The 6,213-nt window shown below is 30.2% G+C and overlaps 1 protein-coding gene across 1 annotated transcript in view; it reads right to left on the bottom strand.

The window, feature by feature from the left end:
- The window catches only part of LOC126901628 (uncharacterized), a 19,563-nt gene extending 14,266 nt beyond the window's left edge, over positions 1 to 5,297 (bottom strand). The window contains exon 1 of the mRNA XM_050678251.1: positions 5,172 to 5,297. The gene's annotated coding sequence lies outside the window, so the exon portion shown is untranslated. The remainder of the gene's footprint in view (positions 1 to 5,171) is intronic.
- Positions 5,298 to 6,213: the final 916 nt, after the last annotated feature.

Below are 6,213 nucleotides of genomic sequence, written 5' to 3'. Positions count from 1 at the left end.
ACACAAAAAAAAAAAATAAAAAAAAAAAAAAAAAAAAAAACACATCATAGTAAAACCAATACCTTTTCAGCTTCGCATCGAAGCTAAAATGTCAAAATATGGTGAGACACTCTGTATAAGTGATATTCAAAATTATGTTTTATGAACAGTTGTGTAAATGGTTTTAATAAGGTTTAAATAAAATAAACACTGTAACGTCACAAATTCGTAGGTGGATCGTTTATAATTTTTTGTTATGTCTATTTATTTATTTTATCACGCGAAAGAACCTTTTCCTGACACAGCGGTGTCAGCCACTCATTATTTTTGCCGTTGACCGCTAGATAAGGTGACAAAAGAAAATAAATATAATTAAAATCGAATTGTTTATCGGTATTGATCCCTCCCAAAAAGACTGGCCGTTATCGATTTGAAATTGCCGTTACATCGGTATTGGCTCTTCTCCATCTTTCTTGATTGACCGTGCTAATGTGCACATTTTTGTTGTCTTATTGTCACTTTCTTCAATATCAGAGTAGAGCTGCCAACGGTGAACGGCCGGTCTCTTCGGAGACCGAGTATCGTTTTCTATTTTATAATTATGTTTATGTGATGAGCTATATTTTATTAATTATTTTATTATAAATTAACTTATTTTTGTTTATGTGTGGAGAGCACGTGTTTCCCATTTTTCTAGCCGACGCTGAGGAGCGAGTATCCAGACTATTCCTGGTATTTTTCATTAATTTCCCATTAACATTAACGAATGTGTTCCAATACCGTCCATGATGTTTATGATATTATTTGTTTTTTGTTAAATATTTTATTTTATTTTTGTTGCCTTTATTTGTAGACATATTTTTTGATGCATTCGTATTTTTGTCCATGTTTAACTTAATTTTCCTTTTTAATAATTAAATTTAATATCCTTATTAATTTTAACTGTAATATTTATTTTATTCCGCAAATAACTTAAGTACTCACGCGTATTTTATCCCTCTTCCTTAATATAGACACATGCTACGGTATGTTTTACATATCAACCACATACAACTTCAATTTTCATAGTTGTGGTTAATAAACCACGAGATATTGTAATCGTTTATACATATAACGACATATTAACTTAAATTACACTTTTAATTAACTAAAAATTAAATTCCACCTATGGTCCGGTAATCATATCATGTGTGACACCTCGCCTAGGTGGTGACAACCCTTGTTACTATAGCTAGTTGTTATGCGAGTGGCAAACCACGTTGTTGTTGCAGGCCGATAAAAATCCCACATGCAACACTATTAATATTCCTTGAAAATGATTTTTATTCTATTTTACCTTTCTCGTGTTAGACATATTTTAAAAAACCCAGCACGGGGGGTCGCGGCACAGTGGTGACGTTGCATAGTTGGATCAAGTATAATGATATCTGACAGTGATTAAAATCACTATCAAAAAAAAAAACGCTTCGATGCAAATCTTTAGATAGTGTTTAATTTTAAAAAAATTGTGTATTATTCCAAAAGCTACATGATCTGCTAGTTCCGTATTAATATCTTGATTAAGATAATGTATGTCGAATGAAAAAGGGATTATTAAAAAATATTATTTCTCATAAAAAAATTGTGTTGATCCATACACTTTTCAATAAGTTATAGCATTATAAAGTTAAAAATGTAAAAAATAAAATCAAGAATTTTCACACAAAAATAGCATTCGGTAGCCGTGAAGACAAGTCCAGAGGTCAAATTTTTTTTTTTCAAATTAAAGTATATTACATTAGCTTTAAGATATATATAAAAGTGTCAGAACTTTCGGAACATTTTTAAAAGTTAAGTTGAAAAAGTAAATTTTTTGTGAAAAAGTTGTCATTTTAAATCCCTCCCTGTGGGCAGATAAAGGGTCAAATTTACAAAAAAAATATACCAAATGATAGGTAAAAACATCAAGCATCTATAAAAAAAAACAATTACATTGATATGTTCATTTTTGAAAAAGTTACGGCAGTTTTTAGTTAAAAAAATGGAAAAAATTTCGAAAATTAGCGATTTTTAAATTTGTAATTTTTTTGGAGGTTTCCCCCATTTACGGAGAATGAGGGAATTTTTTTTAATTTTTGAGGTTAATATCTTGAGGTAAAATATATACGATTTGTGATCTTTTGACATATCGCAGAAAGAAATCCGTTAAGTGAGCGCTGAGAAAAAGTGGTGACAGACACACACACACAAAAAAAAAAACACATCATAGTAAAACCAATACCTTCTCAGCTTCGCATCAAAGCTAAAAAAACTATACTGGAATATTTTTTTTCAAAAATCAACCGTTGGAAGTATTTATGCTATAAAGAGATTTACTCTAATAAAAGTTTCATTGTGTTTCTTTGATATGTATTATGACATTTAAAAAGAACATCAAAAAGCAATTATAAAATATCTTTACAAAAATAATTTATAAACTAAATTATGAGAAAAGTAATCAAATAAATGAATTTATTTTTTTTTACCATAATATTGTGATAATTTTATTATACATTGCCTAAAGAATCACAATTGAATTCAGAAATAAAAAATAAATTAATATCCAAAATTCAAAGAGGGAATGAAAATTGAGGCTTTTAGAAAATTATTGAATTGAAGTTTCAATTAACAAAAAAAAGAATCTAACGGAGTTTAATAAAGAAAACTATCAACAACAGACTATTCTTGAGTTTTAATAAATATATTAAAAAACTGATTTGAAGGGTAGCACTAATGAGTATATTAAAAAACTATTTCACTAGAGAAATAACTCGACAAACTCAAGTATTACATATACTTAATATTTTACCAATATATCATTTTTTTTTTTTGAGTTTACAATATTTAAGTATAAAATTTTCATTATAATATGTAATGAAATTTATAATTAAAAAATTTGTACATAAATATTTACATAATAATGTATCAATAATTTATGCGTTTCAATTATTAAATAAGTATCATATACTTTATTTAATTGTTAATTAATAATAGAGTGATTTTAAAGGGTTATTAGCTTTCTAATGTGGTTATATTTTTTATTTTTTATAGCAAAATGAAGTTTAACACGTTTTATCAAGCCAAAGATATTACCCTCAAAAATCGAAAAAATTTCCCTAGTTCCACGTAAATGGTGGTATTTCCCAAAAAAATATTACATTTTTTAAAATTGTTTAAAATATACGAAATTTTTATATAACATACGCACATTGAACTACATGTTCCAGAAATTTGTCAAGCTTTATACATATGTATAATTAAAGCTTATATTACATACTATTAGTTAAAGAAAAATATTTTTGTCCCAATGACTTGTTTTCTGTATGTAAACGGCCCCGAAGTTAGACAAAAGTATTATTTTGCTATATTACAATCGAAGTATTTTTTATGATATTGATTTAAATATCATATATACTTGTATCAACTATACCACGTCCCCACTGTACCATGACCTCACTATGTTACCATTTCCTTTAATTTTTCTTAATAGCCTTTAGTAGTTAATAATGAGAAAAATAAATTACTAATATTTAAAAATATCTTTATTTACAATGATTTTAATTCCGAAGCTTTTATAGCATAATTGGCCCTTTCAAGTTATTTATACCAATTAAAGTTCCACTTACACAATATGGTGGAAACCAAGAAAAAATAATAAAATGATTTTGTACATATATTACCAATTAAATAAAATAAATACTTGGGTACACGACAATTTACATTACTCTTACTACAATTAACACACGAAGTAAATTATTTATCATTGATCATTAGATTTCTTCTAAAATAATAAAATTATGAGGAATATTTTCGCTAAATGTAGTACTATTTATTTTTCAATTTATAAGTGATTAAATTAGTTTTTGGTCTATTCCCTATAAGGGCAACATACTAGTGTAAATATACAGTCTGATTTATTAAAAATACTATCCTCAATTATTCCGTTAAATAATGATTTAATAATTTGGATTAAAATTAAATTGTTTTTTCGTAGACCATTGTTAATATCAAGTCTATTATAATAAAAAAGTATTTCTGAGGGTAGATATTAGGGGTATATTTCAAAAGTTAAATGGGATCGTACTATTATTTTTTCTACTGTTAAATAGGAGATGGTCTAAATAAAATTTTCACTGGTCAATAACTAATTTTGAAGTCTAACTTTTTAAAATATTAGCATTTTTTTTTCTCTTGGCCGGCATTAATGTAGACCGTCCTGAAACTACAGTTGGGCATCTGTTACTTGGGTTGCATCACGTGGAGGTGGGAGCAGGACTTTGAGAGGATTAGGCAAAATAATTTACACACATATAAGAACACATAAAACACGAAATCCTAAGGCGCTAGCCTAAATCAGCACCTTAGGTCCTTCTTTACCAGGTGGCGTGCTTGACTCTGTCTCAGGCGTTCCGCTTCCTCCTTCTTTTTCAAGACGGATGCGATGAACGCCTGGGCGAGCCTCCATGTCTCCCGTCTCCCAACAACAGGTCCACCATGGACTCGACTGGGAACGCGAACCCAAGTCGGGATTCCAAAGAGTCCCGCTTCTAGGACCACGCCTCGCAAAGGAAGAGGATGTGTAGAGCGCTGTCTACCTCTCCTGGGCGATCCGAACAGTGATCGCTTGTTGCCTCTCGTAGTTTCCTCCGAGAGGCGAATCCGCCACCGAAGGATGGTCATCTGCCTAAGTGCCAGCCGGTCCTCGAGTTGGAGGGGCTGGCCGCGTTCTCGGCAGAACTCATGGCCGGCGGCGTGTTCCTCGGCAAGCAGATTAAGACAGGATACCCACTGCCACTCCGGACACCGTTCGGTACGCCGAAACGGTCCGGATCGCACCTTGAGCAGGGCTTCTAGGTTCTTGGACAAATACTCAAGAGTATCTACCCAAACCCGAGACCCGTATAGGAGGATCGAGTGTATTACGCTGACTAGGAGTCTGCGTCACATTAAAAAAAAATAAGTTGATACCTCTAGAAGTTCTATTCGGTATTGATATTACTATTATTTTAGAAGAAATCCAATGGTACACGGTAAATCACACTGTATATTGATATAACCAATTATACAATAATTGAACTTATTTGGAAACTAAGGGATCAACATCCGGCTAAGCCAGCTGATCTGCATTACCATCTACTGATCCAATTAATTATCCTATGGTTGCCCAAACTCACCTATATGCATATTATCTCGGATCAAGACTCAGCCACGGGTGGCTTTGTTTGCTGAGCGAAAGATTAGTTCTATGATTGAAGTCACCGCCAGCTCTCCCCCCGGTTGGGTTTACGAGTATATGGTTAAGAAACCTCCTCTTTGAGGGAAGACCACATTGACTCTCAATAAACTGAAAAGTAAAAAGAAAAAGTAAACATAAATAAGAGATGTCTGACAAAAACGCAACACAAATGAAAACTAATTGAAAAAGATAATAAGAAAGTTTATGCCAACTCAGTCAATATTTGTGAACTTTAAGTATGTATACGTTGTAAATTGAGAAAGGAAATTAGTAAAACTAAGCTGTCAAGTTATAATGTATGTACAAATTTATGCATTTTAAATAACGCATATGTTAAACTTTAAAACTTCAATTTTTTTTTAAATTATTCTTATTACTACTTTATTTTAGAAAATCAATTAGTAAAAACAACGAATTTAGTCAATTTAGAAATAACTCGAAGTCCTGAATACATTAAATGCTGTGTTTATTTTATACTTTTTTCGTTAAAATTCAATATGCTAAACGGTTTCTTTTGCAATCATACTATTTAGATTTAATACTATTTCAATTAACAAGTATCTATGATAAAATTAAGATAAATGTAAATAAAGAAAATCTTTAAATAAAAACTTCAGTAAATCACATCATTTTTTTTTTTTAGCTTTGATGCGAAGCTGAGTAAGTATTAATTTTACTAGGATTTGTTTTTTATTTATTAATTTTTTTTTGTGTCTGTTATCACTTTTTCTTAGCTCTCACCAAACTGATTTCTTTCAACGATACGTTAAAAGATCACAAATCGTATCTAATTGAAGATATTATCCTCAAAAATTGAAAAAAATTTCCTCATTCCCTGTAAACGGGGGAAATCTCCCAAAAATGACAAATTAAAAAATCGCTAATTTTTTCAATTTTAGCTTCGATGCGAAGCTGAGAAGGTATTAATTTTACCATGATGTGTTTATTTTTTTATTTTTTTTTTTTTATTTTTTTTTTTT

Source organism: Daktulosphaira vitifoliae, unplaced genomic scaffold (assembly GCF_025091365.1).
Source record: "Daktulosphaira vitifoliae isolate Bord-2020 unplaced genomic scaffold, ASM2509136v1 Scaffold_3, whole genome shotgun sequence".
NCBI lineage: Eukaryota > Metazoa > Arthropoda > Insecta > Hemiptera > Phylloxeridae > Daktulosphaira > Daktulosphaira vitifoliae.
This window is presented reverse-complemented; position numbering and strand designations above follow the sequence as displayed.